We start from the raw sequence: 18,462 nt of genomic DNA, 5'->3' as shown, positions 1-18,462 counted from the left end.
GTCGCCAAGGTTCCAGTGAAGAAGGGTTCCTACTATAGCAAACCACCACCACAATAGTAATAATAATAATCCAGGTGTATGGAGGGGGGAAGCAAAGGTAGCAGGGTGTGGAAAGAAGGATGTCTCTTGTGATATACGGCTTTGCCATCTGCAGGTTTTTTAAATTAAACATACATGTAACTGGCCAATTGCCAAGAAAATCCAACACGGTCACATTTGACTTCAAAAGAGGAAACTTCACAAAAATGAGGGGATTGGTAAAAAGAAAGCTGAAAAACAAAGTCCAGAGGGTCACATCACTCGAAAATGCTTGGAAGTTGTTTAAAAACACTATATTAGAAGCTCAACTGGAGTGCATACCGCAGAACAGAAAAGGTACCGCCAGGGCCAAGAAGATGCCGGCATGGTTAACGAGCAAAGTCAAGGAAGCTCTTAGAGGCAAAAAGTCTTCCTTCAGAAAATGGAAGTCTTGTCCGAATGAAGAAAATAAAAAAGAACACAAACTCTGGCAAAAGAAATGCAAGAAGACAATAAGGGATGCTAAAAAAGAATTTGAGGAGCACATTGCTAAGAACATAAAAACCAACAACAAAAAATTCTATAAATACATTCAAAGCAGGAGACCATCTAGGGAGGCGATTGGACCCTTGGATGATAAGGGAGTCAAAGGTGTACTAAAGAACGATAAGGAGATTGCAGAGAAGCTAAATGAATTCTTTGCATCTGTCTTCACAGTGGAAGATATAGGGCAGATCCCTGAACCTGAACTAACATTTGCAGGAAGGGATTCTGAGGAACTAAGACAAATAGTGGTAACGAGAGAGGAAGTTCTAAGCTTAATGGACAATATAAAAACTGACAAATCACCGGGCCCGGATGGCATCCACCCGAGAGTTCTCAAAGAACTCAAAGGTGAAATTGCTGATCTGCTAACTAAAATATGTAACTTGTCCCTCGTGTCCTCCTCCGTGCCTGAGGACTGGAAAGTGGCAAATGTAACGCCAATCTTCAAAAAGGGATCCAGAGGGGATCCCGGAAATTACAGGCCAGTTGGCTTAACTTCTGTCCCTGGAAAACTGGTAGAAAGTATTATTAAAGCTAGATTAACTAAGCACATAGAAGAACAAGCCTTGCTGAAGCAGAGCCAGCATGGCTTCTGCAAGGGAAAGTCCTGTCTCAGTAACCTATTAGAATTCTTTGAGAGTGTCAACAAGCATATAGATAGAGGTGATCCAGTGGACATAGTGTACTTAGACTTTCAAAAAGCGTTTGACAAGGTACCTCACCAAAGGCTTCTGAGGAAGCTTAGCAGTCATGGAATAAGAGGAGAGGTCCTCTTGTGGATAAGGAATTGGTTAAGAAGCAGAAAGCAGAGAGTAGGAATAAACGGACAGTTCTCCCAATGGAGGGCTGTAGGAAGTGGAGTCCCTCAAGGATCGGTATTGGGACCTGTACTTTTCAACTTGTTCATTAATGACCTAGAATTAGGAGTGAGCAGTGAAGTGGCCAAGTTTGCTGACGACACTAAATTGTTCAGGGTTGTTAAAACAAAAAGGGATTGCGAAGAGCTCCAAAAAGATCTCTCCAAACTGAGTGAATGGGCGGAAAAATGGCAAATGCAATTCAATATAAACAAGTGTAAAATTATGCATATTGGAGCAAAAAATTTTCACATATACGCTCATGGGGTCTGAACTGGCGGTGACCGACCAGGAGAGAGACCTCGGGGTTGTGGTGGACAAGCACGATGAAAATGTCGACCCAGTGTGCGGCAGCTGTGAAAAAGGCAAATTCCATGCTAGCAATAATTAGGAAAGGTATTGAAAATAAAACAGCCGATATCATAATGCCGTTGTATAAATCTATGGTGCGGCCGCATTTGGAATACTGTGTACAGTTCTGGTCGCCTCATCTCAGAAAGGATATTATAGAGTTGGAAAAGGTTCAGAAGAGGGCAACCAGAATGATCAAGGGGATGGAGCGACTCCCTTACGAGGAAAGGTTGCAGCATTTGGGGCTTTTTAGTTTAGAGAAAAGGCGGGTCAGAGGAGACATGATAGAAGTGTATAAAATTATGCATGGCATTGAGAAAGTGGATAGAGAAAAGTTCTTCTCCCTCTCTCATAATACTAGAACTCGTGGACATTCAAAGAAGCTGAATGTTGGAAGATTCAGGACAGACAAAAGGAAGTACTTCTTTACTCAGCGCATAGTTAAACTATGGAATTTGCTCCCACAAGATGCAGTAATGGCCACCAGCTTGGACGGCTTTAAAAGAAGATTAGACAAATTCATGGAGGACAGGGCTATCAATGGCTACTAGCCATGATGGCTATGCTCTGCCACCCTAGTCAGAGGCAGCATGCTTCTGAAAACCAGTTGCCGGAAGCCTCAGGAGGGGAGAGTGTTCTTGCACTCGGGTCCTGCTTGCGGGCTTCCCCCAGGCACCTGGTTGGCCACTGTGAGAACAGGATGCTGGACTAGATGGGCCACTGGCCTGATCCAGCAGGCTCTTCTTATGTTCTTATGTTCTTAATAAGCGCTTCTTGTTATGTGCCTTCAAGTCGATTTTGACTTGCGGCGACCCTATGAATCAGCGACCTCCAAGAGCATCTGTTATAAACCACCCTGTTCAGATCTTGTAAGTTCAGGTCTGTGGCTTCCTTTATGGAATCAATCCATCTCTGATTTGCCTTCCTCTTGTTCTACTCCCTTCTGTTTTTCCCAGCATTATTGTCTTTTCTAGTGAATCATGCCTTCTCATGATGTGTCCAATGTATGATAACCTCAGTTTCATCATTTTAGCTTCTAGTGACAATTCTAGTTTAATTTGTTCTAACACCCAATTATTTGTCTTTTTCACGGTCCATGGTTTGCACAAAGCTCTCCTCCAATACCGCATTTCAAATGAGTTGATTTTTCTCTTATCTGCTTTTTTCGCTGTCCAGCTTTCCCATCCATACACAGAGATCGGGAATACCATGGTCTGAATGATCCTGACTTTAGTGTTCAGTGATACATCTTTGCATTTGAGAACTTTTTCTAGTTCTCTCATAGCTGTCCTCCCCAGTCCTAGCCTTCTTCTGATCTCTTGACTGTTGTTTCCATAATAAGTGCTTACTCAGAATAATAATTCCCTCTTTTTTCCCCTTCTGTTTACTTTTGAGTTTACTATATAGGCATATACGATGACGTGCTTTTGTGAGAGAGAGAGAGAGATCATGATGAGGTCATGCTGAACTATTTATTTATGTATAAATATATTTTTATACTACTCTTTTGTTAAAAACATCAAAGCAGTTTTTTTAAAAAACAGCCATGCAATGAAAACTTTAAAAGTACAATGAAAACAAAGGTCAACTGTTGCAAATAGAGCATCTGCTTAATTGGCCACGTTAGCCTGGCGGAACAGAAAGGTTTTCAGCAGGCATTTAAAAGTTAATAAGTCGGAATCAACTTGAAGGCAGTCCATTTGCATTTTTAAAAGTTAAAACAGAGAGCGACTGCAGAATCTCTGTTGGCAGAGCATTCCGGAGAACCGGCCGATGACAGTGGGCTCGATTTTGTGTTTATTTGAATTGCAAAAATGATATAGAGAGGTTCTTTGAGCCAAAGAAGAGGAAGAATTTCTCCTTTTCCCCACCCCTTAAAGTGCTACAACATAAGGTCCTCTCTGTGACCTAGAATACATCCTTCTCTTTCTACAAAGGAGGTAGACAACCAGCAGCCCATGAGCTAAATCTGAACCACAGATGGCTTTCTTTTGAGTAGTGTCTATTAACTTGTGAGCTTTTTAAGTTTCTTATAAGGACCTTTATACTAATAAATAAATCTATTAGTCTTTTAAGATGCATGATCTGTAATTGTTATTCACTTCGTGTACATCAGGGGGCACGATTTGACAACAGTCAGAAACAGAGGCCACTGTAGGGTTTTTTGTTTGTTTATTCAGTAGAGTAATCTTTTGGCACATTATGTCTTGATATTCCACAGAAGCATATCAGGGATTCTTCAGTTACCAGATGAGTAAAGATGGACAAACTTACATGGCCCACCCGTATCCAGAGCTTGGAAGTAACTAGTTACAAGTAACGAATTACTTGTAATTTATTACTTTTTTGAGTAACGAGTGGGTAACTTCATTACATTTTGCTGGTGATAGAACGAGTAGTAACTTCATTACTTTTGAGGAGTAATTGTAATGTTTCCAGCATTACTTTTGCACATTACTTGGGGGAGAGCAGGGGAAGTCTTCTGCTCCTCTGATTTGTGAATAAAAATCATGTGCTTCAAACTGGGCTTCTGTGCAGCATTGTTCTTCCTTCATGCTCTATGGGTGCTTAGGAGGCAACAAGGGAGGAGGTGGAGAGTGAAACAGCATGGAGAAAACAATTGTTTAAAAATTGACAGGAGTGGAAGGAGAAAAGAGCTGGAGGCAATATATATATACAAAAATATGTGTGTTGGGGTATCATTGCTGGGGGTGGGGTGAGGGGATGTGAGATTCTGTTATGCCATTCTGTTAATCTTATGGATAAAAAAATATATACTACTACCCTCTGTGTGTATGTGCTTATTTTTAATGTTGTTTTAGGCTACTTAGATGTGCAGCAGCCGAGGCCAGCACCTTGTGGGCAACTTTATTTAAAAAAGTAACTAAAATTTAATTGTAGCAATTACTTTTGAGTAAAAGTAAAGTAATTAGTTACTTTCAGAGCAATTGTAATTGTAACGGTAATTACTACTTTTGGGGGGCATGTAACTGCAACTGTAATTTATTACTTTTTAAAAGTAATCTTCCAAGCTCTGCCCGTATCCATCTTCCCTGAAAACCTGCAGCTGCCAGAGTGTTGGGTGTAATGTAGGGTGGGTGACCCCTTAAATCACACGGAGTTTTGGTACAACCCAGGACTGGGCAGCCCCCCTGCCAGAACCAAGGTTGACAGCACATGTAACGGTTTATGTGTGGTAGAAGGGGACAGAACTAGGGATGGAATGATCAGTCAATTTCTGTTCTCCCAGTGTCTAATTTTCTCTCTTAAATTCAGTTCTCCACTTTTCTGCAGAAATTTGCTCTTTTTTTTTAATCCTCATGAAAAATCTTCAGATACCTTGCGGAACGCCTCTTCCGATATGAACCGGCCCGTGCACTACTTTCTGCTACGAAGGCCTTCCTCCGGGTTCCAACTCACAGGGAGGCCCGGAGGGTGATGACAAGATCTAGGGCCTTCTCAGTGGTGGCCCCCGAACTATGGAACAGTCTCCCCGAGGAAGTACGCCTGGCGCCGACTCTGCTCTCCTTCCGGCGCCAGGTCAAAACCTTCCTATTCTCTGAAGCATTTTAAGTTACACTGATTTACTTTTTAAAATGTTTATTGTATTGGATTGTTGATTGTATTTTAGTATTATTTTGTTATTCATTGTATTTTTATGCTATTTTATGTTCACCGCCCAGAGAGCTATTGCTAGTCGGGCGGTATATAAATTTAATAAATAAATAAATAAATAAAAATAAATTTCAGTGCGAATTTCTCTTAACAAATGCATTTTTGTCTGCATCATTGACTAATGCACACATTTGTGCAAGCCATTTATCCTAATAGAGTGCATTTTGCATTTTATTTTCACTAATAACATTCATTTTGTGCACACTTTCCCCTAATATGTGCATTTTTGAAAAACATTGCTTGGTTGGAGAAATGGATCGCAAAGTTAAAATAAGTGCAAATTTTGAAGGATGGTTGTGTTTTGGTCCACCTATTGTTTCGGAAAGTGTGGATTTGATAGATTCAGCCTGAAATGCAAACTAAATCAAAACTCTCCCCCGTTTCTAGTCTGAACACACCTTCGCTATCACTGCACTTAAAATGTTACTTCTGCCTCCACTGGAGCTGAACATGAGAGCATGAGAACCTGGATGGATCAGGCCAATGGCCCATCTAGTCCAGGATCCTACTCTCAACAGTGGCCAACCAGATGCCTGAAAGGTGACTTGCTGCCGCCTGCCTGCCAGGGTTGGTGCCAGTTTTGGTGGGGCCCTCTGTACCCTCTGCATGCAGACATCTCTACAACAGCACCCTCCTCACAGTGTGGTCCTCAGTGGCAGTGCCACCCTTTCCTCCCCTTGGCAGTGGCAGGCAGGCAAAAGCCAGGAAGTACTGCTCTGGACAACCACTGTTTTAATTCCCCCGGAATGCCTCTGGGGCCCCTGGGGTAGTGTCACTCTGGAATGGCACTATGTCAAGAACCCAGTGGCACTGTGGGGGAAATAAAATGGCAGGTGGCAGCCGCAGCCACCTGGGCTCCAGTGCAGAGAGGAGTGTAGCGCTCAGGTGATTGTAGCCAGCAGGGTAGGTGGAAAAACACTTTCCTGATGCAGTTCTTGGGGGTGGGGGTTATCTTACAGTGCACTGCTTTAATAGCTCCAGGCTGTGTTCATAAATACATGTAAGATACTACTATTAATAATATAACAGCAAAATCTGGCCTCCTCTTTGCTTCCCACCTGCTCAACCTATATATGTATACATTAACCATTTATTTCCAAAAACATCAGAAGATGCCAGGACAACAACTAACCTCTGGCTTGCTGCTTGTCTCCAATCTGCTCGACCTGTATATTTGTAAATTGAACAATTTATTTTAAATAAAAAACATCAGAAGTCTCCAGTGCCATGAGGAAACTGGCGCCCTATAAAAGTAGACCCCTGGAATTTCCTGCTGCTTGGGTTGATGACATAGGAGGAGAAACATCAGAATTAAAAGTGGTGGGAAAGGGAACTAGGAATTGAAATAGTTAGGGAGGACTGGGTAACACAATGGAATAAGGCACCATATCGAACAATAGCAGCTAAACATAGAGAATTGTCCCTGAAAATCATATATCAGTGATATCTGACACCTAGAAAAATAGCATTGATGAATCCAGGAACATCTTCAATGTGCTGGAGGGGGTGTCAAAGAATTGGCACGTATATACATATATGGTAGGAGTGTAAAAAAAATTGCAGTCTGTGATTAAGGAGACTGAATAGATAACCTCAACAAAAAATCACATTGACACCACAATTAGCAATATTGCATTTATTTTTGAATGAAGATCTTGATATTAAAAATAAAAAGTTGGTAAGTATTTTGTTGGTGGTAGCAAGGATTACCATTGCACAATTCTGGAAAGACCTCAAAGGAGCAAATATAGATTCTTGGTATAATATAGTTTGGGATACGGCTCTCAAAAAACTAACAGATAATTTAAAGAGAGCAAGAGGACAAAGTAAAGGGACTAATTTCATTATGGTATGATTTTTCTCATTACAAAAATTTACAAGATACAAGGACCCCCCCTACCAATGGCATACGCATGGATATGGTACTATTATGAAATGGTCCACCACATGAAAGGACAGGAATGATATTCAACAATCCTGCGAGAAAGAAAAAGAAAGGGAACAGCATTAATGTACAAATGAAAATTGTGTTAATCATTTACTATGGATAAATGTAATCTTTATAGTCAATATGATTATGATCCACCTAGTGTATAATGTTGTGTTATTTTGCTGGTTATGTTTATTTTGAAAATTAATAAATATTGGGGGGGAAAGGAAAGTGGGAGGGTGGGAGATGCAGAACAAAATTATTAATAAGTCTTGCTTGTCATGGTGTCCTGTGGCCTTCCTCAACCACCTTATCGTCCATGCTTGTGTTGCAATTTTTTTCCTGTTCGTCTTGGCAATCTGACATTGTGATTTGTTCCATGAGGGGCCTGTTTTTCTGTGCGGAGAAGATTTTGCTGAATCACCAGGGGCGGGGGAAGGCAAAGGACAACGGAGGCAGGTGGCAAGGAGCGATAAAACGGTGGCCACGTTGCACCTCGAGGCTGGGCAGACGACAGGTTTAAGGCCTTCCGAAGGATTTCGTTTTGCTCTGACGATGGAGAGGAACCAGTGTGGGGATCAAGGCGTGCATGTCCCTTCCCAGATAGCTGCTTCACGCGGCACATGAAATAAATAGTGTGTCAGCTTCCCGTGGAAGCACTTTACTTTTTGTACGCACAGGGCAGTTCCACACATGGGTCCCAGAAACGATGGTCAAATGGACACCAGACAGGATGCACCCATTTTGCTTCCTGTGTTAGGACTGTCGTTTTTGTTTACTGGTTGTGCTCTCAGGGAGGAAGCTTTTTTTCCTTCAACCCGAGGGCCACATTCCCTTCTGGTCAACCTCCTGGGGGCCACATGCCAATGGTGGGCGGGACCAGAGGCCAACCTAGGCATGGCGGGGGACAAAAGGGAGTTGGCGACGGCTGAGCTAGGCAATGCATCTATGCTACCAGAATATACTGTAAGCTTCATTTACTCATGTCAATTGGGCTTCCTCCTGTCCTGAGCCTGGGTGCAGAGGATAGTAGTCTCTAAGGCAGAGGTGGACAGCCTCTGGGCCAAGAGAAAAATGCAGCCCTCTAGACCTCTCATCTGACTCCTGCCTGCACCCCTCACGCCCTGCTCTGCACCCCACCCTCATTGAGCATTTTTGCCCTGCTGGATTATGTCAAACTCTGACCATGCATCCTTGTTTGCCTGGATGGAAGACAGGGAGGGTTGTGCGATTGTGTCTTTGCATTTCAGGGCAAAGCTCCCCAAGTCACACTTTCCGAAACAACACCTTCTCTTTCTAAATTAGCACGTCTCCAGATTTTGCAGTGCCCTTCTCCGGCCAAATTGTGTGCACAAAAATGCATGGGCTAGGGGAAGGCGTACCTGGAAATGCATATATTGGTGAAAAAAACCTGCAGACCTTCATTACGTTAAGGAAAACTGCTTTTCAGAACTGCGAGCATCCGGGGGGGGGAGGATTTCATACAAAAATGTATATATTAGCAGAACTTTGCGCTAAAATGCTGATGAATATTCATGAGGGCTTTAAGAAAAAGCAGACAGACACTGAAATTGACAGATTTGCCTAGTCCATTGTGTAGAAACTAGCCTGCTGCCGGAAGATAATATTTAGATTAACTGCTCCGCCCACTCTCTCCTCGGGCCCCGCCTACCATTGGCATGCGGCCCTCAGAAAGTCACCTGGGAGGGAATGTGGCCCTTGGGCTGGAAAAGTTCCCCCAACCCAGCTCCAAGGTGTGACTTTATTTCACTCTTTGGATTTTTTGGCCAGGAATGATTTCTTACTTTGTCTGGGTAGAGCAGTGAGTGATAGACACAATGAGTCAACAGGATACTATGGGATGCAGCCACTGGAGGAATCGCTTTATCCAGCTGTGGTTGTAGAGTGTTGTGTGTGTGTGTTTAAATAAAGCTTCCTGCTCCCAAGAGATAGTTTGCACTAACCAGAAAGGAATGCTAGATTCTCAGCCACATAGCCAAAAATGCTCTTCAAACTCCAAATAGAAAACCATTTAGGAGAGAAGATAAGTCATCCTGTTTTTGAAATGACCACTGAAAACAGTCATGGCTTCTTCCCCCAAAGAAACGAATTGTCGTTTGTGAAGGGTGCTGAGAGTTGTTAGGAGACACCCTGTTCCCCTCACAGAGCTACAACTCTCCAAGTGGATGAACAATCAATCCCTTTTACCAGGAAATGCTGGGAATTGTAGCTTTACGAGGGGAATAGGAGTCTCCTAACAACTCTCAGCACCCTAAGCAAACTACCCTTCCCAGGATTCTTTGGGGGAATCCATGACTGTTTAAAATGGAATAAATGTATGGTGTGAATGTGGTGTGAATAGAACCAATTATCTAGGGAGGTGGTGGGCTCTCCAACCCTGGAGGCATTGAAGAGGCAGCTTGGTCAGCCACCTGTTGGGTATGTTTTGAGTTGGATTCCTGCACTGTGCAGGGGGTTGGACTCAATGGTCTTATAGGCCCCTTCCAACTCTACTATTCTATGATTGGTTTCTCTCTCTATGTTTTGCAAAGGATTCTGGGACTAGACACACACTCTCTTTCAGGCCCCATTAGCATTATACATTTAGCGCCCTATCGTACCACTTCAAACAGTCATGGCTTCCCCAAAAGAATCCTGGGAACTGTAGTTCGTTAAGGGTGCTGAGAGTAGTTAGGAGGCCCCCTATTCCCCTCCCAGAGCTACAATTCCCAAAATTCCCTGGGAAGAGGGAATGATTGTTCAACCACTTTGGGAATGCGGGAGGAATTGACGGGGGGTGTCTCCGAATAACTGTAAGGGTTCCAGGAGTACCTGGAGATGGTGGGGTTTGAACCTGGGACCTGCTGCATGAAGAGCAGATGCATACCACTGAGCTATGGTTTCTCAAGAAAAGCACTTTTCAGGGGGTGAAAAAAATATGCAGTAGATCTAGATTGTGTGTATGTAGAAAAAAGCAAGTACTCAGTCTCTATTGATTCTAGAATGACATTTTTATGTATTTATTAATTATTTGATTTATATCCCGCCCTTCCTCCCAGCAGAAGCCCAGGGCGGCAACACCGTACGTACACAGCCGCGGTGTGTACACCGCTTCCCAAACGAAGGGCTGGACCGCCCTGGATGCAGAGGAAATGCAGAGCTTGGAAAAGTTACTTTTTTAAACTACAACTCCTATCAGCCCCAGCCAGCATGGCCACTGGATTGGGCTGATGGGACTTATAATTCAAAAAAGTAACTTTTCCAAGCTCTGAAAAATGGAAGAGTGTGCGCAGCTGAAATCATTCATCTCATGGCATGCATTCCTTTGGCTAAAGGATTCAATCTTTTCTTCCTTCCAAGTCTTTGCATGTTTGCCTTTCCCTGGAGGCCCTTTTAAAAAAAAAATCACCTTCCAATGTGCAAAGTTTCCCAGTTGCATTTGTTTGCCCACAGCCTATCCGCATATTAAAAGGTTGACTATCTTTGTCCTCCTCTCCCCCCCCCTTTGCCAATCAGTCTTTTGTTAGGGTGGATGGGGGGGCTCTTTTGGGATCTTTGTGTTGAGTCTGGGTTCTGATAAGGCCTGGGTTGACCTATCTTGCCCTGGGAGTTGGTCGCCCCCTCCCTAACAGGCGTGCTTCACAAGCTGACAGTTAGCAGCTGTCAAAGCCTGATAAACTTATCACCCCAAAGCTGAGCTCTCCAGGCAGGCGCTCCTCAGCCTCAGATTTCCAGGCTCCTTTTTCCCTGCAGTCCTTTACTGAGGTGATGCGGGAAGCCTTTGCCATTTACCCACTTTTTTTTAATGAACAAAAATAACCTAGCAGCCCTTGAAATATACGTGGATACACACACACTAGGGGCTGCACCCCTGCTTGCTTTGCTCACCCCTGCTCTACCCCCTCACCAAAACCAACCCTCCCCATAGAGCTCGCCAAAAGGTTTTTATGATCCTCCCCCCCGCTGTCCTTTACCCCACCTCCCGAAGTCAGAGGTGCAAAGCAGAAGGGCAGGGAGGATCGCATAGCAATTTTAAATTTCTTTTATATGTGCCATTGTTTTAGCTGTTCTTACATATCTCATTTCATAATCTGTTTTTATTGTATTGTAAATCGCTTCAAGATGCCTCACAGGAAGCAATTTGTGAATGAAATAAATAATAATAAATAATAAATTGTTCCCACGGTGCTTCGTCAATTGCACCAGCTCCCAGTTTACTTCCTGGCCCAATTCGCAATTCTGGTCTTGACCTTCCAAGCCCTTTACAGCTTAGGCAGAGAGCTGGCCGCCACGGGCAGCAAACAATGAAGAGGCGCCATTACTCTCTACTGGTGAGTTCTGTCACACACACAAAAAAGCCCTGCTAATAGTATATTGCGGGATAAATTACTTGACTAGTTTGGGGGTGGGCAGTAAAACTGTGCTCTGGGGGGTGCCAAAGGGGGTGTCAGGGGAGCAAGCACCCCCCCAAACAAGGAGCTTGCCCCCCACCTAGTATATTTCACCCACGTGGAAATATACTTTGCCCCTTGTGTGCCCCCCAAATCTTTTTCCTGGTATCTGTGCCCCCCCAACCCTCCCGGTGCCATTTTATTTATTTATTTATTTATTATTAAATTTATTAGTCGCACATCTGGCTGGTTATCCAGCCACTCTGGGCGACGTACAACATAAAAACATACAAGTTACATTAGAGCATTAAAAATCTCAAGCAATAGTAATAAAACCTAACCTGCTGCTGTTCTCTTATAACTGGAGCCATTCCACACCTGCTCTGTCTCTCAACATGCAAATCTAATCCCACCTCCGACAACACTTCTTCATCTCCCTCCCCCGCCCCAGCCCTCCTCCATTGTCAGCCTCAGCAACATTCTGACCACCCGTCAATCAGGAACTAACCCAACACCGAAATCTCAACAAACCTGGAGCAAAGAAAAGCTGATTGTTTGCGCTGCTCACACCTAACACTTACATTCCTCTGTTTGAGGAAAAAAAAGGGGGGCTGATGTTTGGACTGGTTTGGTTAGCAAATTAGGGGCATGCAAAGCAATCCCTGCAGGATTCTGCAAGGAGGGGCTGGCGTATGTGTGTTTTGTGTGCCTGTATTCTTCCAGCTGTCTTCAGCAAACAGATCTTGGACTGTTTACAGGCAGAAAGAGCAAAGTGGTATGATCTCCTGAAAGGCCAAAGTGTTTCTGTTTCGAGTGCATGTACATAGGACATAGGATACTGCCTGACGCTGTGCGCACACCATACACTTAACGCACAATGAAAGCACAGGGCTGAATCCTGGGGACTGCTGTTTGCTAAGGGTGCTGGGAATTGTAGCACAGTGGGGGATAAATGGCATGCTCCAGGATTCTTTGGGGGAAGCCATGTGCATCGAATGTGCTTTGCATGTATGGTGCATGGATGCAACTTTCTTTCTTTCTTACATATATATTCCACCTTTCCTCCAAGGAGCTCAAAGTAGCATACAAACATGGTTCTCTCACTCCCGATGTTATCCTCATGACAACCCTATGAAGTAGGTTAGGCTGAGAGAGCTGCCAAGGTCATCCAGTGAGCTTCATGGCCAAGCGGGGATTCGAACCCTGGTCTTCCAGCTCCCAGTCCAACACTCTTAACCACTACACCACACTGGCTGTCATATACCGAGGTCATGTCCACACCATTAATTCAAAGCACTCGTATACCACTTTATCAGTCGTGGCTTCCCCCAAGAAATCCTGGGAACTGTCATAAGAACATAAGAAGAGCCTGCTGGATCAGGCCAGTGGCCCATCTAGTCCAGCATCCTGTTCTCACAGTGGCCAACCAGGTGCCTGGGGGAAGCCCGCAAGCAGGACCAGAGTGCAAGAACACTCTCCCCTCCTGAGGCTTCTGGCAACTGGTTTTCAGAAGCATGCTGCCTCTGACTAGGGTGGCAGAGCACAGCCATCATGGCTAGTAGCCATTGATAGCCCTGTCCTCCATGAATTTGTCTAATCTTCTTTTAAAGCCGTCCAAGCTGGTGGCCATTACTGCATCTTGTGGGAGCAAATTCCATAGTTTAACTATGCGCTGAGTAAAGAAGTACTTCCTTTTGTCTTTCCTGAATCTTCCAACATTCAGCTTCTTTGAATGTCCACGAGTTCTAGTATTATGAGAGAGGGAGAAGAACTTTTCTCTATCCACTTTCTCAATGCCATGCATAATTTTATACACTTCTATCATGTCTCCTCTGACCCGCCTTTTCTCTAAACTAAAAAGCCCCAAATGCTGCAACCTTTCCTCGTAAGGGAGTCGCTCCATCCCCTTGATCATTCTGGTTGCCCTCTTCTGAACCTTTTCCAACTCTATAATATCCTTTCTGAGATGAGGCGACCAGAACTGTACACAGTATTCCAAATGCGGCCGCACCATAGATTTATACAACGGCATTATGATATCGGCTGTTTTATTTTCAATACCTTTCCTAATTATCGCTAGCATAGAATTTGCCTTTTTCACAGCTGCCGCACACTGGGTCGACATTTTCATCGTGCTGTCCACTACAACTCCGAGGTCTCTCTCCTGGTCGGTCACCGCCAGTTCAGACCCCATGAGCGTATATGTGAAATTAAGATTTTTTGCTCCAATATGCATAATTTTACACTTGTTTATATTGAATTGCATTTGCCATTTTTCTGCCCATTCACTCAGTTTGGAGAGGTCTTTTTGGAGCTCTTCGCAATCCCTTTTTGTTTTAACAACCCTGAACAATTTAGTGTCATCAGCAAACTCGGCCACTTCACTGCTCACTCCTAATTCTAGGTCATTAATGAACAAGTTGAAAAGTACAGGTCCCAATACCGATCCTTGAGGAACTCCACTTTCTACGGCCCTCTATTGGGAGAACTGTCCGTTTATTCCTACTCTCTGCTTTCTGCTTCTTAACCAATTTCTTATCCACAAGAGGACCTCTCCTCTTATTCCATGACTGCTAAGCTTCCTCAGAAGCCTTTGGTGAGGTACCTTGTCAAACGCTTTTTGAAAGTCTAAGTACACTATGTCCACTGGATCACCTCTATCTATATGCTTGTTGACACTCTCAAAGAATTCTAACAGGTTACTGAGACAGGACTTTCCCTTGCAGAAGCCATGCTGGCTCTGCTTCAGCAAGGCTTGTTCTTCTATGTGCTTAGTTAATCTAGCTTTAATAATACTTTCTACCAGTTTTCCAGGGACAGAAGTTAAGCTAACTGGCCTGTAATTTCCGGGATCCCCTCTGGATCCCTTTTTGAAGATTGGCGTTACATTTGCCACTTTCCAGTCCTCAGGCACGGAGGAGGACCCAAGGGACAAGTTACATATTTTAGTTAGCAGATCAGCAATTTCACATTTGAGTTCTTTGAGAACTCTTGGGTGGATGCCATCCGGGCCCGGTGATTTGTCAGTTTTTATATTGTCCATTAAGCTTAGAACTTCCTCTCTCGTTACCACTATTTGTCTCAGTTCCTCAGAATCCCTTCCTGCAAATGTTAGTTCAGGTTCAGGGATCTGCCCTATATCTTCCACTGTGAAGACAGATGCAAAGAATTCATTTAGCTTCTCTGCAATCTCCTGATCGTTCTTTAGTACACCTTTGACTCCCTTATCATCCAAGGGTCCAATTGTCTCCCTAGATGGTCTCCTGCTTTGAATGTATTTATAGAATTTTTTGTTGTTGGTTTTTATGTTCTTAGCAATGTGCTCCTCAAATTCTTTTTTAGCATCCCTTATTGTCTTCTTGCATTTCTTTTGCCAGAGTTTGTGTTCTTTTTTATTTTCTTCATTTGGACAAGACTTCCATTTTTTGAAGGAAGACTTTTTGCCTCTAAGAGCTTCCTTGACTTTGCTCGTTAACCATGCTGGCATCTTCTTAGCCCTGGCGGTACCTTTTCTGATCTGCGGTATGCACTCCAGTTGAGCTTCTAATATAGTGTTTTTAAACAACTTCCAAGCATTTTCGAGTGATGTGACCCTCTGGACTTTGTTTTTCAGCTTTCTTTTTACCAATCCCCTCATTTTTGTGAAGTTTCCTCTTTTGAAGTCAAATGTGACCGTGTTGGATTTTCTTGGCAATTGGCCAGTTACATGTATGTTTAATTTAATAGCACTGTGGTCACTGCTCCCAATCGGTTCAACAACACTTACATCTTGCACCAGGTCCTGGTCCCCACTGAGGATTAAGTCCAGGGTTGCCGTCCCTCTGGTCGGTTCCATGACCAACTGGTCTAGGGAATAGTCATTTAGAATATCTAGAAACTTTGCTTCTTTGTCATGACTGGAACACATATGCAGCCGGTCTATGTCCGGGTAGTTGAAGTCACCCATTACTACCACATTTCCTAGTTTGGATGCTTCCTCAATTTCATATCTCATCTCAAGGTCTCCCTGAGCATTTTGATCAGGGGGACGATAGATCGTTCCCAGTATTAAGTCCCTCCTGGGGCACGGTATCACCACCCACAACGATTCTGTGGAGGAGTCTGCCTCTTTTGGGGTTTCGAGCTTGCTGGATTCAATGCCTTCTTTCACGTATAGAGCAACTCCGCCACCAATACGTCCTTCCCTGTCCTTCCGATATAGTTTATATCCAGGGATAACCGTATCCCACTGGTTTTCTCCATTCCACCAGGTCTCCGTTATGCTCACTATATCAATGCTGTTCTCTAACACCAAGCACTCCAGTTCTCCCATCTTGGTTCGCAGGCTCCTAGCATTAGCGTACAGGCACTTGTAAGCAGTGTCTCTCTTCAAGTGTCTTTGGCACTTGTGGTTAGGCCTGTGGTAATTTTGCTCTTCTGAATTTATATCCTGTGCCCCTGCTCTCACAATGCCTACTTCTAGGCCTACCCCTTTTTAAAATTTCATCATTTCTTTGGTTTTTATCCCAGGGGGGAGGTTTATTCCGAACCGGACCTTTCTCAGCTCCTGTCGGGTTTCCCCCCTCAGTCAGTTTAAAAGCTGCTCTGCCACCTTTTTAATTTTAAGTGCCAGCAGTCTGGTTCCATTCTGGTTCAAGTGGAGCCCGTCCCTTTTGTACAGGCCCGGCTTGTCCCAAAATGTTCCCCAGTGCCTAACAAATCCAAACCCTTCCACCCGACACCATCGTCTCATCCACGCATTGAGACTGCGAAGCTGGGCCTGTCTGGCTGGTTCTGCGTGTGGAACCGGTAGCATTTCAGAGAAAGCCACCTTGGAGGTCCTGGCTTTCAGTATCCTACCTAGCAACCTAAATTTTGCTTCCAGGACCTCACAGCTGCATTTCCCCATGTCGTTGGTGCCAACGTGCACCACGACCACTGACTCCTTCCCAGCACTGTCTACCAAACTATCTAAACGACGGGCGATATCCGCAACCTTCGCACCAGGCAGGCAAAACACCTTGCGGTCTACACGCCCATCACACACCCCACTGTCTATGTTCCTAATGATCGAATCACCCACTACAAGGATCCCTCCACCCCCTGGAGATATATCCGCGGCACGAGAGGATAGCTGCTCATCCCCCAAGGAATGGGTCCCTTCTAAGGGATCGTTTCCCTCTTCCTCAGCTGGATGCTCTCCTTCCCCGAGACCATCGTTGTCCATGATAGCAGGAGAGCTATCATCGTTGGAGTGGGACACAGCTATAACGTCCCTGAAGGCCTCCTCCACACACCTCTCTGCCTCTCTCAGCTTTTCCAGGTCCGCCACCTTGGCCTCAAGGAAATGAAGTCGTTCCCGGAGAGCCAGGAGCTCATTGCACCGAGAGCATACCCACGACTTCTGTCCAACAGGCAGATAGTCGTACATGCTGCAGGCGGTGCAAAACACTGGAAAGCCCCCACACCCCTGCTGGCTTCTTACCTGCATAGTTTTGTTTAAGGTTTATTACGTCAATGGGTTGGAGACTGTGGTTTAGTTGAGGTCAGGGAACAGACGGGCAGAGTGGGGGGCCCTGGCCTCCTCGCCCTGCTGCCGAACTCGCTCTGCTGCTTAACTCGCCTTGACGCTTCGTCAGCTGGGGCTCCCTCTAGCTCGTGGAGCAGGCTCCCTCGCTAGGGTGCTCTGACTTTATATGTGTGGCTGGTTCCTCCCAGCTACTGCTGCCAGCCAATGATGTGTTACTTGAGGCTGATGGCTATCAGCTGGGGCTTAACTCTTTAGTATTCTCTCAGGCTTCCTTCCTGAGTGAGGGGCGGGGCTGTTTAAGCTTTTGGCTGCTTAAGCTTTTGGCTGCTTTTAATCTCAGCAAGGGGCTGCGCCTTTCAGGCAAGTCTTTTGTGTTTGTTGTTTTCCCACTGTCATTTGTGAAGTGTGCTGGGAGCTGCAGCTCTGCGATGGGTCGCCTAACAACTCCCAGCACCCTTAACCAATGACAGTTCCCAGGATTCTTTGGGGGAAGCCACGGCTGTTAAAGCGATATAAGAGACAGACCAATGATCCAGTAGCTCAGTAATGTCTACTCTGACTGGCAGCAGCACTCCAGGATTTCAGACGGGGGTCTCTCCCAGCCCTACCTGGAGATGCCATTAGGGATTGACCCTGGGACCTTCTGGGTGCAAGGCAGATGCTCTACCCACTGAGCTACAGCCTCTTCCCCCAAAGAAGGGGGATGTCACACAGCATATGAGACTGACTTTATTTTTTAATGCAGAAGAGTACCTAGAAATTAGGAGAAACTTTTGCCATAGAGAGTCCCTTTCCAAACTCGACTTGCATAAAATCCCCAGACCCCTTTCAGCACATTCTGGCTTGCAAGCTGTACTCGCAAAAGGCACCCGAGTCACCCAAAGGTTGAGTGGCTGTGGCCTGCAAAATGCCCAGTTCGAATGTCACTGTTAGGCTGCGACTCAGAGGGAATTTAGTTGTGGGACACAGGAAGCTGCCTCATACTGAGTCAATCTACCAAAGTCTTGTCTACACAGAGCAGCAGCACCTCTCCAGGATTTCAGACGGGAGGGGAGATCTCAAGGACTGAACCTGGGACCTTCTGCATGCAAGGCAGATGATGTGCCACTGAGTTATGGCCTTCCTCAAAGTGCTTACGTCCCACTGAAAAGTCAGTAGGGCATATTAGTCAGACTGAATATCTTA

This window comes from Rhineura floridana, chromosome 20, assembly GCF_030035675.1.
Source record: "Rhineura floridana isolate rRhiFlo1 chromosome 20, rRhiFlo1.hap2, whole genome shotgun sequence".
Classification (NCBI taxonomy): domain Eukaryota; kingdom Metazoa; phylum Chordata; class Lepidosauria; order Squamata; family Rhineuridae; genus Rhineura; species Rhineura floridana.
Note: the sequence above shows the minus strand (reverse complement) of the source record.